Genomic DNA, 13806 nt, shown 5'->3' with positions numbered 1-13806 from the left:
CAGAAATCAAAGAGCCCCTCCATCATCCCCGCCGTCGTCCCCGTCAGCGACCCCCTCCGACCTCGAGGTGAGACCAGCCAAATCTCCATGTCAATATGAGTCCTATAAGATATGATGTAGATAAAAACATGTATATCTTGAGTTGCTCAAATAGGATATGTGGTTGCCCAAGTGGCCGGTCATGTTCAGGTTACACCTCCGAGTGGCCTATGTTTTGCCGGAGTGTTGATTAATTTCTGTTCCGGCAAATTTCAGGCGCTCGATATGTCCTTTTTTACCAAAGTTCATGCCGGTTTTTTCCGTGAATTCTGGCATGACTTGTGCTAGAATATGTAGGAAATATCGAGCGGCCTGGATTTTCTCGAAAAATAATTAAACGACATTTCGACAAACCGATAGTCAACCCGTGATGAATAATAATGATCTAATTTAGGTTTTTTAGTACATATATTTAATTGTACAAGTTTAATCTTTGAATTATGAACCTAGGAAATGTCGTACTCGGACGACGAAAGTCTCCCGGGGGAGTGCAGCTGGTGCCACGATGATCGAGGTCTGTGCGACAGGCCTCACCTGCATGAAGATCGGCGCTTCAGCATTAAGCTCGAGGAGACCTTCAATGTTGAAACGGTACGCAACGACGACAAGTGTTTTTTTCGTAATTAAGTACGACTTTAACTATTTCAACGTCTAATTTTCATCTTTTACAATTCGACTAGCTTATACCATGCCATGCAAGACGCTATGTCTTGGAGAGGATGGGTTTTGAAGACCATGAAAATTTTGAAACAAAGAAAATACACCTAAGGATCCATCATGATATAGATTTTGAAATAAATCTATACAATTCTCAGAGCGTAACCCATTTTGGTTGCCAAAATTGGGAAGCACTTTGCAAAATGTATGGTTTTTATGAGGATATGATTGTCAACATGGATCTTGGTGATCCTGACATCGAGCAAGGCAATATGGACATTTGGGTCCTTGTTGATACGCTTTCGATTCTACCGCTATGTGAGTTTCTCAAACATAGTTATTAACTAATTTATATTGTTTATTTCAAAATAGTTGACAGCTTATTTCCATTGACAGCTTATTTTCATTTTTCAAAGAATGTGCGGAAGATGGTAGACAAAACCCACTACACCGATGGCTCCGAACTAACTTATAAGGAGAAAAATCATCTGATCGCATTTTGTACTGATCTTGAGAATTACAATACCTATTATCGAACTCCTCCAAATTATGGTGAATACGTGCCACTAGTGCACGTGTGGAACCACGGTAACTTCTATGGAGATACCCTGGAAAGATTTTTTACTATTACGACATCCGTGCATCTTTTGCATACTTCTAAAACTAGTACATCATTACTAACTACGAAGTTATTACTATGTTTTTCAACAGAAAATCCCGATGGATTGTGTGCCTCATCTGATGTATCAGAATGGTCGCCTTGATGTTCTGAACATACAGCCAGGTCATCCTGCGGATCTTACCTGTGCATATCGGATTTCTAAAACCGGTGAACACATGCTAATCAAAGAATGGAAAAAATGTTTGGACAGTCGTAAGGAGGTTCTTGGAAGCAACATTAAGCGAAAGGCAAGAATTGGAGACAAGATAATCTCCATTCTCCATAATGGAGAGTCAGGGGCTATCTTGTTTTTTACTATTTTACCTTAGAAAATATAGTAGGTCCTAAGAGAATGTAGTAGGTCATATGAGGTACAATATGTTTATTATGTGGTACAATGTGTTAGAGTTGATGATGAGGAGTAGTTGTGATTATGACTAGTGACCAACTTGCTATGTGATGTCTCATTGATGAAAACAATGATCATGAGGAGGTTTTATATGACAATGATGTATTATGATGATAAGTTGTTAATGATATGATGATGATGATTTTTATTATATTATTGGGTGAAAGAACCGCGGATTAGTTTCAAGTGTATGTCCATCCACTTGAAACTAGTCAACGATTCTTTCACCCTGTGATGTAATAACTCATTATGATGTAAAAACAATCTCTAAATTGCTGCTGTATGAAAACTTGTATAAAGGTGTATGAATACAACATGAAATAAAAGTGAAATACGGAATAATAGTAGTAGCGCGGGCTGAGAGAAGCGCTACTAGTAATTACCAGTGGCGTACTTTAGTGAAAGCGCTACTACTAAGTCGATATAGCAGTAGCGTGGGTTGACAGACGCTACTGCTAACCTTTAGCTGTAGCGCCTTACTAGTAGCGCCGCACCCAGCGCTACTGATAGGCATTATTCCCGCGCTACTGCTAGGGTTTTCCCTAGTAGTGGAATGTGGAGAAGAAAATCTTCGATCCATACTGCGGGATCTGTTGTGCCGTCGTACGATTCGATGTTCACGGGTTTAAACCCTTCTGAGAACTGGTGCTCCATTACCTCATCGGTGAAGCATAGGGGGTGTGCGGCGCCTCTGTATCGGGCCATGTCGCGACGCAGTTCGGATGAAGTCCGTATGCGGTTTTCGGCCCGAGCGTGGTTATGCTTGTCGCGCCAGGCTTGATAGCCGTCTTCTCGCGCCGGGGCACGCCCCCGTGATCCATAGATTGATCTGGTCTAATCGGCTCTATTTTCCAGGTCCTGTCGTAGGTCATAGGTGTATCCCCGAGCTGTTGTTTCTCTGACGGCGAGGTGGTGCGGGCTGGTGTTCGGCTTGAGTTGTCGTTCTGTCCCGGCCACGTTGTGGTCGGTCAGGTCCGTTAGTAGCGTTATGCGCTGGTGGTATGGGCTCCAGCGCCTCATCGTCGAATTGGGGTAGCAGCTTGAGCTTCGGGTAACTCTTAGTTGGGCGTTCGAGGCCGTATTCCTCGGCTACCAGGACATTAGTCCATCTGTCATTGAGCAGATCTTGATCAGCTTGAAGCTGCCGCTGCTTCTTTTTCAGGCTTATTGCAGTGGCTATTAGCCACCGCTTAAAGCGCTCTTGTTCAAGGGGTTCCTCTGGCACGATGAAATCTTCGTCGCCAAGGCTCACGTCGTCCTCGGAGAGTGGTAGATAGTTGCTATCCTCCGAGTCCTCGTTCCCTGCTGGCTCGTCAGGGTCAACTTGCCCGTCCTCCCGATCATCCTGTTCAGATGTTGGTTCGATGGGGGCTTCTTTGTCTTCGGCGTTCTCCGGAGTATTATTGTCTCCGGTGCCGGTATTGCTATCTTTTCCGCGACGCGATTTAGAGCGGCGCCGCTGACGTCGACGCTTTGGTGGTATCTCTGGAGGTTCGTCCTCGACTGGATCCTTCTCATCATCGCCGTCGCCTTCTTTAGGTGTGTCCACCATATACACGTCATATGTGGAAGTGGTCGTCCATCGTTCGGTGAACGGCGGGTTTTGGGCCTGCTCCTCTCCGGCATCGTCGTCCATACCGTCGATGTCTTCAGAGGCGTAATCGAGCATGTCGGTTAAATCCTCGACAGTGGCTATGAAGTGGGTGGTGGGTGGGAAGTAAAATTCCCTGCTTTCAACCCCTAGTCCGAGCTGGGCGCAATTCGGAAGCGATTCCTCTGTGATGGCAAGGGATTGCATTAAGTCCAAAGCCTCGTTTAAGAGCGAGGTTTGGACGGGGAAGCGAGAGTCCATGGAGTTGGGCGGGATAGAAGTTCCCTGACCGAGCTCACATGACGCGGACTTCGAGGGTTAGGAGCTAGTGTCCGGAGAAGAGCCCGGCTTTATGATGATAGAGGGAGCCTGACGTAACTCCGGGCCTGCCGGTGATGCTATCCCCTTTGGTTCTCCAGTATCAAGCTCTATAGCTGCAGAGAGTCCGGCGGGCTCTAGACTCCCGTCTTCGGACCTGGTGACGTGCTCCGGATCTAAGGCCAGAGCGGTGGTTGGGGCCGCGAACCCCTGGAAGATCAAGTCTCCTCGGATATCAGCGACATAGTTCAGATTTCCAAAACTGATCTGACGTCCAGGGGCGTAGCTGTCGATCTGCTCTAGGTGGCCAACCGAGTTGGTCCGCAGTGCGAAGCCGCCGAATACAAAAAAATGGCCGGGGAAAAAATCTCCTTTACGACAGCATTGTTGTAGATGGTCGATGGAGCCATCGAGCCTTTCGACGACGGCATAGTGGAACTCTCAATGAAAGCACCAATGTCAGTGTCAAAACCGGCAGATCTCGGGTAGGGGGTCCCGAACTATGCATCTAAGGATCGAAGGTAACAAGAGACAGGGACACGATGTTTACCCTCTTAATGGAGGTAATACCGTACTTCCTGCTTGATTGACTTTGATTAGTATAGGGCTTACAAGAGTTGATCTACCTCGAGATCGTAATGGCTAAACCCTAGATGTCTAGCCTGTATGATTATGATTGCCTCTACGGCCTAAACCCTCTAGTTTATATAGACACCGGAGAGGCCTAGGGTTGTACATAGTCGGTTTACAGAAAAAGGAATCTTCATATCCGAACGCCAGGCTTGCCATCCACGCAAAGGAGAGTCCCATCCAGACACGGGGGAAAGCCTTCCGTCTTGTATCTTCACGGCCCATCAGTCCGGCCTACGTCACATAGCCCGGACGCCAGGGGACCTCCTAATCCAGGACTCCCTCAGCTGAGTTTTGGTAGTCGGTCTTATCCGGCGTGTTCGAGGCGTTGCTGAGCCTCACATTGTCTTTATGGAGTCGGAACTGCTGAGGAGGGGCCCTTGCGGCGACGATGACATGAGGCAGGTGGTCGGTTCTGGCGCTGGCTCAGTGCTTTTCTCCTGCAATGCTTGTCGACGGAGTCGGAGCTGCCGGTTGCCGACGCGTGTGGTTGACTGTTTGGCTTTGGCCGACGCAGGCCTCGGCGTTTGCTTCAGGTGTGGGCTACATCGATGGTCGTCGATGGTGGAGTCGGAGTCGCCCTCGTGGAGGTGTGATGACGATGGCACCGGGTTGCAACCTCGACGGTGTTCTCTCCTTTGCGATGTGTGTGCGTTCTTGTGTGGGTTGCCAGGTCGCCTTGTGTGTCCTGTGTGGACGTGTTGTAACGGTTTTCTGTTAACTAACCGGACAACTCTCTTCTTCTTTATTAATGAGATGAGGCAAAGCTTTTACCTCTGTTTTGAAAAAATATATCTGTGTTGTATTTCTAAAGAAAAAAAGCTAGCAGCGGAATTTGCTTCAAGCTGGTCAAACACATGCACTCCGCACCACTATGCGTCAGCTAGCAAACACTTCCTCCAGCTCCATTAATTCATCTGAAATTTGAGCCTAAATTTGATCAAATATTTTTTTGTTTGCGGGGAAAATTTGATCAGGAATTGATTAAGAACATATGAATTATTATATGCTAAAACAAACATATATCATTGGATTCGTACTTTAAAGAAGCGTTCAATGGTCAAAACTTTGTCTTATGGCTCATGAATTATCAATTAAATTTGGAGTCAAACTGCTCACAAAATTCCACAGCATCCTATAATAAACACGGATGAAGCTTCGTCCAGAAATACTTGTCGGAGAAATGAATGTATTTAGACATATTTTAATTTTAGATACATCCATTTTTACATTTTCCGATTAGTATTTTCGGATGGAGGGAGTAGTAACTAGGCCTTGCCGTCCACGACATTTGCTCTACCTCTGCCGAGCAAACGCCGCCTCCTCGCGAAAGTGCCTTTCTGCTCCCGAGCTCAAATGAGCTCGGTGAACAGTAAAACCAAAAAATCCAAAAAATCCAATTTTTTTGGGAGAAGCATTGACAAAAGTTCTTGCAAAAATTTGTCATGAAATCACATTCCTGTAAGGCGTGGCAAAAAAAAACAAATTTAGTGCTTCAAATACTTTTGAAAGTAACATTTTTAGAGTATCGATTTTTTTTGCCACTTTCTAGGAATGTGATTTCATGACGAATTTTTACATAAAACTTTTGTCAATGTTTCTTCCAATTTTTTTGAGTTTTATTTTATTTTATTTCAATTTTACTGTTCAACCGAGCACATTTGAGCTCGGGAGCAAAAACTCTGCGTCCGCCTCCTCGTCCCTTCTTGAGAGTTGGCAACATTGATGATTGACCAGACCTGACCACAGGTTGTACCAGCAATTCAGGGAGCCGGGACCTGACCAGGCTGGGCCATGTTAATGCTCCTATCTTCGTTCTGTTGGGAAGAAATTTCGGTAGAGTTGGTGCTGGTTTGTGGTTTTCACACCGTATACGCGTGCTTGTTCTTTCCGTTCCTGTGCACCAGCAGCATATAAAATGAGGTCAACGATAGAAAGGTCGTACTGCGAACGTGTACTACTTGCTAGTATATTTATGAACGGTACGTATATGGGGGAGCATGTGTTCAAGCCGTTTCCGGTGGCGCCTTTCTTCTAGACTAAAACGTGGTACTTTCCGGAATCAGGAACGAGAGTACGTAGCTTTGGTTACCTACCCCGTGAGTGTGGTATGGCTTTCTCTTCGATGTGCCATGCTATTGTTTTCATGACCTCCTTTCCCATGCAACTTGTTTTTGTTTTGGTTTTTAGGGGGGCTTAAGTATAGTTAGTTTAGTTTGACTCTTGACAAAATATTGTTTTAGTGAAAGCCTTGGAAACTTGGTTGCAAAATGGACGCGGCTTTTTTGCTCATAGGAAGCATCAGAAATTGTCTTTTTTACACAAGCCACAAAAAACGTCGTTTTTCACCGAAACCTTGTGAACGGACATAAAATGTCCGGATATACACGCGGGATTTTTGTTCCGAATTTTTCAACTTTTCGAAATGTGTGTTTCGACAATGGGTGCATATGCACATAGGAGCAAAAGGGAATATCCGCATGAATGTCTTCAATAACAGAACTTGACATTAAGTTTTCCTGTGAGGTTGAACTTTGAAGATAGATCCGGGGAAAAAGCACAGGACGGCGTAGAATATGGAAGGTGCCCGACCTTTGGAAGGGGTCTGAGCACATTCTTCACTTTGTACGAGTTCCAATGCACTCGCGTTGCTTGTGTGTGTTTTCCGTATCTCAGGCGAGTTTGTTCTTGCTTTCTCTGCTGTCTCATCTGCCATGAGTCCAGGTCAACCTCAGTTCGATCATGAGCCCAAGGGATTGTGTGTGCGTGCGCATCATTACTGATAGCATTGACACTAGCTTGTTTTTGTGTTGCGATGAATTGTTACTTCTGGCAAATTTTGTACCGGCGGGGATTACATGTTACAAGCTCGGATACACCCGGATAAACAATAAAATAAAAATAATAAAAAGTTAAATATAAAATACTGACGTTTTTGGTAACAAACATGGTGGAATGTTCTATGTTCAATATTTACTTCTCGCACCTCTTGAAGCCTTCTTCTAGAAAGAACATGATGCTTTTCCAAATTGGGAACGAGAGTAGGTGCGGCGTGGAGCATCGAAGGCAGCCACAACCTACCACGCAAGTGGCTTCCTCCTCTTTGCCCATTGTTGTATTGTTTTCATGATCTATCACATTCTTTGTTCCCTTCCTTCCCTTTCCATGCAACTTGTTGTGTTTTGTATTTGGGGGAACTTAACCAGTTAATCTAGTTTGACTCTACAAAGATATTGTTCTAGTGGAAGTCTTGGTATTTTGTGCTGAAAGTTCTAACCATGTTTTTTTAGTTCCGGTTGAGAGTTGGTGTGATTTTGTAAACGCCGAGAAATTAATACATGTATAGTTGCAATGTCAAATAGATTTTTCTTTGAGGGGGAATATCAAAGAGACCTGGATGTCTTCCATAACAGACCTTGACATCAAGTTTTCTTGTGAGGTTGCACTTTGAAGATAAATCGGGAAACAAACGACAGCGTAGAATAAGGAAGGAGCTGGAACTTTGGAAGGGGGCTGAGCATTCTCCACTTTGTAGGATTTCTTTATAATGCACGCGCATTGTCTGTGTGTCTGATTGTCGAAACTCCATGTTGGGACTGATAGAATTAGAGGAAGAGAATGATTGACCACACAATCGGTGGGTTTCCTGCTATCTCATATATATAGACAAGTACAAGATATACAGGGAAACAATCTGTACAAATCCTAACCATAATGGCATGATTACATGCAAGATATCAAGCTCTGAACATGGCAGGGTATAACCGAATATACTGACATATTCGGATTGCCTAACATCCCCCTGCAGTCGCAACGGGAGATTCTCGGACGCTGAGACTGGATCGAAAGTCCAAGAACAACGGTGATGGTAGACCTTTGGTGAATATGTCCGCGAATTGTCGAGACGATGGCACATGAAGAACTCGAATGTGCCCCAACGCAACACGACCTTGATGTGTTTGGTGCGCTGATGCTGAACCGGATTCATAGACATGTAGACAGCACTAAGATTGTCACAAAAGACAACAGTAGCACTGGGCAGAGGTCGGTGAAGCTCCTGGAGAAGTTGGCGGAGCCAACTGGCTTCAGCGACGGCGTGGGCGACAACTCGATACTCGGCTTCAGCGCTGGAACGGGAGACAGTGTACTGGTGCTTGGAAGACCAAGAAATGAGATTGTCGCCGAAGAACACACAGTAGCCGGAGGTGGAGCGACGTGTGTCTGGATAACCAGCCCAGTCTGCGTCAGTGTAGGCGGCGAGACGATCCATGGAAGAAGGCACGAGCTGAAGGCCATGGTGAAGCGTACCCTTGACGTACCGAAGAACTCGTTTGACCAGAGACAAGTGCTGGTCGCGCGGGTCGTGCATGTGGAGGCATATTTGCTGCATGGCGTAGGCGATGTCCAGTCGAGTGAACGTCAAGTACTGGAGGGCACCAGCAAGACTCTGGTACTCCGAAGGATCAGCAACGGGGGGGCCAGCCGCAGCGGCGAGCTTAGGCGAAGTGTCCACGGGAGTCGATGCAGAGTGTCAGGAGCTCATGCCAGCACACTCGAGAATCTCGAGAGCGTACTGAGTCTGTGAGAGAAACTTCCCCCGAGAATCACGTCGAACGGCGAGGCCGAGGAAGTGATGAAGCTCACCCAAGTCGGTCATGGCGAACTCGGCGCTGAGGGCAGCGATGACACGCTCGAGCAAGGCCGAGGTAGACGCCGTGAGGATGATGTCGTCGACGTAGAGAAGCAGGTAAGCCATGCCGAGCGTACCATGCAGTATGAAGAGCAAGGTGTCAGACTTCGAGCAGGTGAAGCCGAGAGTGGTGATGAAGGTCGCAAAGCGATGGTACCACGCACGAGGGGCTTGCTTCAGACCATAGAGTGCGCGGTTGAGGCAGCACACATGGTCAGGGCGAGCGGAGTCGACGAAGCCAGTGGGCTGGTGGCAATATACCACCTCGTCAAGATGCCCATGGAGAAAAGTGTTCTTGACATCGAGCTGGCGAATCTTTCAGTTGGAAGAGAGAGCGACAGAGAGGATAACCCGGATGGTAGCTAGTTTAACCACCGGGCTAAAGGTCTCGTCGAAATCAATGCCGTGTTCCTGGGAGAAACCACGCAGCACCCAGCGTGCTTTGTAGCGGTCGAGGCTGCCGTCGGGTTTGAACTTGTGACGAAAGACCCACTTGCCAGAGACGATGTTGGCGTTGGGGGGGGGGGGGGGGGGGGGGGGGGAGGGGGGGGGGGGAGAGCACCGTACTCGTCAGTCATAGCCGCCAGCCAGTTCGGGTCTTTGAGAGCACCATGAACGGACTTGGGGACTAGCGATGGAGTGGCGATGGGAGCGACGTGCAGGTTGAGGCGTTCACGCGGACCAATGATCTTTCCAGCCTGACAGCGGGTGATCATCTGACGGACAGGAGGCGGGGGCGATGGCCGTGGCGTGGTTGTGATCGAGCTGGACGCGGGAGACGCAGAGCCAGAGGCTGCGTCATCGCTAGCGTCGCTGGGAGACGCGGTCGTGGGCGAAACCTCATGGGCTGGCGTGTGCCCAGCCAAGGAGGCGGGCGAGGCCGGGGAGACCGGCGTGTGGGCCGGTGTGACCGGCGAGGAGGCGGCCGACGCAGCCGGGGCATGGGCCGGTGAAGCCGGTGCATGGACCGGCGTGCGCGGCGTCGCTGGAGCAGGCGCTGAGGAGGCTGAGCGCGGTCCAGCGGACCGACGCGGCCCAGCAAACCGACGCGGTCCAGCGTGCATGGGTGGCACGGGAACTGGGGCGAGCACATCAATTGGATCATCGGTCGGAGGAGGCGACGACGGCTGCTGCAGGTTAGAGACAGAAAAATCTGGTGCGAAAGGGAATCGAGTTTCGTCAAAAATCACATACCGAGAAATAATGATGCGACGAGACTCGAGATCCATGCAGCAGTAACCACGATGATTAGAGAGGTAACCGAGGAACACGCACGCTGTCGAACGGTGCGACAGTTTGTGAGGCATGGTGGCGGAGAGGTTTGGGTAACATAAACAACCGAACGTACGAAGGAGAGTATAGTCGGGTGTTTTGGAAAAAAGAGCGAAGTAGGGGCAAGGTGCGGCGAGAGCTTTGGTGGGTAGTCTATTGAGAAGATAGGTGGCCGCATGAAGAGATTCTACCCAAAATTTGCCAGGCATGCTCGCTTGAAATAAGAGTGTGCGTACTATGTCGTTGACAGTGTGAATTATGCGTTCAGCTTTACCATTTTGTGGGGAAGTGTATGGACACGAGAAGCGTAGGAGAATCCCGTGTTTGACGGAGAGTTCCTGAAGAGCGTGGTTGTCGAATTCACGTCTGTTATCGCACTGAATGGCTTGAAGAGAAAGGGAAAACTGTGTGGCGACATAAGCACGAAAGTTAGATAAAGGGTGTGTCTAGGTCTCAGTCGACTGAGACTTAACCAAGTGTCACACAAGTGATATAGTATATGAAAAGAAAAAGAAAAAACTGAAAAGACATTTTTGTACGAATCTTAATGCAAGATCAATGGAATATAACATCGACTGAGACATAACGAAGTCTAAGTCGACTGAGACGTAGCAAAACTGTTAGATAAAAGAGAGAAAGCTTCAGATTTTTGGCGTAGGGGATACGTCCACAAATAATGAGTGAAATCATCTAAAATGACTAGAAAGTATTTATAGCCAGAGAGACTCGGAATAGGTGAAGTCCACAAATCACAGTGTATTAATTCAAAAGGTCTATGAGTTTGAGTAGTAGAAGCTGAAAATGGTAAACGAACATGACGGCCAAGTTGACATGCATGACATAAACTAGAGTCCTTGAGCACTTTATTTATGGGGAGCGATGACGACGAAACGAGGCGCTGGAATGCGTCAGCGCCGGGGTGACCAAGACGCTGGTGCCAAAGAGTGGAGTCGGCGGTGATGGTGGTGAGGGCGTGCGGCAAGGAGGTGACCGGATAGAGATCACCCGAGCTACTGCACCTGAGAATCACGACCCCTGCCCTGAGATCCTTCACAGAAAAACCCCAAGGGTCAAATTCCACCAAACATAAGTTGTCAATAGTAAACTGACGAACAGAAATTAGATTTTTAACTATGCGGGGAGTGACAAGGACATCACAAAGAGTAAGACAACGAGAGGAAGTAGGGAGAGATGCATGACCGGAGTGAGAGACAGGAATAGAGGAACCATCTCCGACCATGATATGTTTATGTGGAGGATTGGAAGAGAGAGAGTTGAGGTTACCGGCGTCCCAGGACATGTGAGCGGCTGCTCCGGTGTCCATGACCCACTCCGTGGGAGCCTGCAAGCTCATGGTGTTGAAGTAGCTCGCAAGGGCGGACGGGTCCCATGTCGGTGTCGAGGGGGAGCCGTAGGTAGGGTAGCCGCTGTAAGTGAATGTGGCGATGGAGGTGCGTACGCCGGGGCAGTCAAGGCCATGTAGCCATGAGCCGGGCGGGATGGCGGGGCGGCAGGGCGCGGCCCGAGGATGCCGTTGGTGTGGCCAGCTTGGTCGTAGACGGGTCCTCCGTGACCCATCATCGGGTGCATGTAGATTGTGGATCGGTGGAGAGGGAGAGCAAAGCACCTTGGGTGCTGTCATTGCCATTGCCAAGAATATATAGGCGCGGGGCGCCAGTACAACAGGGGCGCGGAGCGCCAGTACAACAGAGAGAGAGAGAGCGCGTAGTGCTAGTACGTGCATGGGATCGTGGGTAGATGCATGCAGTACGTGGGAGAGTGGAGAGAACTGCTAACACCCCGCCGCAGTTTGAGCGTCCGGCGGCCGGACGCACAAGCTGGACCGGAAATCTTGGAACGCCGCCATGGGCAGTCCTTTGGTGAGCACGTCGGCGAACTGTTGGGAGGTTGGCACATGGAGAACGCGCAGCTCACCCAATGCCACTTTCTCGCGTACAAAGTGGATGTCGAGCTCGATGTGCTTGGTCCGGCGATGGTGGACGGGGTTGGCCGCCATGTAGACGGACGAGATGTTGTCGCAGAAGATGACGCTGGCGCGAGGTAGAGGTACAGCGAGCTCGCCAAGAAGTTGACGTATCCAGCAGCACTCAGCAACCGTGTTTGCAACGGCGCGGTATTCTGCCTCGGCGCTCGAGCGAGACACCGTCGCCTGTCGTTTGGACGACCATGATACAAGCGAGTCGCCGAGGTACACAGCGTAGCCGGACGTCGACCGGCGCGTGTCTGGGCAGCCGGCCCAGTCCGCGTCGGAGTAGGCGACGAGGTCGAGGGGGCCGGACCGCCGGAGATGGAGCCCATGCGATGTAGTGCCGCGTAGGTAGCGCAGGATGCGCTTGGCCAGCGCACGGTGGACGTCGCGGGGATCATGCATCACAAGACAGCACTGTTGGACAACGTAGGCGATGTCGGGCCGAGTCATGGTCATGTACTGGAGTGCGCCGACAATGCTGCGGTACTTGGAAGCGTCGGAGACGGGGGCACCATCATGGGCAGACAGCTTGGCGCGCGTGTCGACCGGCGTGGGCGCCGGCTTGCAGCCCTGCATGTTGGCGCGCTCGAGTAGTTCGTCGGCGTACTTGCTCTGGGAGAGGAAGAAGCCATCCACGGTGCGAGTGACGGCGATCCCGAGGAAGTAGTGTAGAGGCCCGAGGTCTTTCATGGAGAACTCGGTCGACAGGAGCTGCTAGAGGTGTCGAAGAAGCGCCGTCGTCGAGGCAGTAAGCACAATGTCGTCGACGTACAACAGGAGGTAGGCAGTGCCGGCGTCGGAGTGGAGCACGAAGAGCGACGGATCCGCCCGCGAACTGGTGAAGCTGAGGCTGTGGACGAATGTGGCGAATCGACCAAACCACGCCCGCGGCGCCTGCTTGAGCCCATAGAGGGACTTGTCCAGCAGACACACGTGCTCAGGGCGACTCGTGTCGACGAAGCCGGCCGGCTGCTGGCAGTAGACCTGCTCGGAGAGATGCCCGTGGAGGAACGCGTTGTTGATGTCCATCTGGTGCACTGGCCACTGGCGCGTGGCGGCGATGGTGAGCACGACGCGGATTGTGGCCGCCTTGACCACCGGAGAGAATGTCTCGTCAAAGTCGACGCCGGGGCGCTGTGAGAAGCCGCGCACCACCCAGCGTGCCTTGTAGCGTTCGAGCGAACCATCGGACTTGAGTTTGTGACGGAAGAGCCATTTCCCGGTGACGATGTTGGCGCCGCGGGGTCGAGGGACGAGGCGCCACGTCCGGTTCTCCATGAGAGCCCTGTATTCTACCTGCATAGCAGAAAGCCAACGAGGATCTCGCATAGCCTCACGCACGGTTTTAGGGATGGGTGAGATGTTGGATGGAGCAGTAGTAATGTGGTGCTGTTCATACTTGGGATTGGGGAAGAATTTGCCAGCCTGAGCTCTTGTCTGCATTTTGTGTGTAGGTGCAGGAGGGGGTTGGCGTCGTGGCGCCTGTGGTGGCGAGGGGGGGGGGGTGACCGTGGCGGACTGTGGTGAAGACTGGGCTGGCGGGGAGGCA

This window comes from Aegilops tauschii, chromosome 6 (assembly GCF_002575655.3).
Source record: "Aegilops tauschii subsp. strangulata cultivar AL8/78 chromosome 6, Aet v6.0, whole genome shotgun sequence".
Taxonomy (NCBI): domain Eukaryota; kingdom Viridiplantae; phylum Streptophyta; class Magnoliopsida; order Poales; family Poaceae; genus Aegilops; species Aegilops tauschii.
This window is presented reverse-complemented; position numbering follows the sequence as displayed.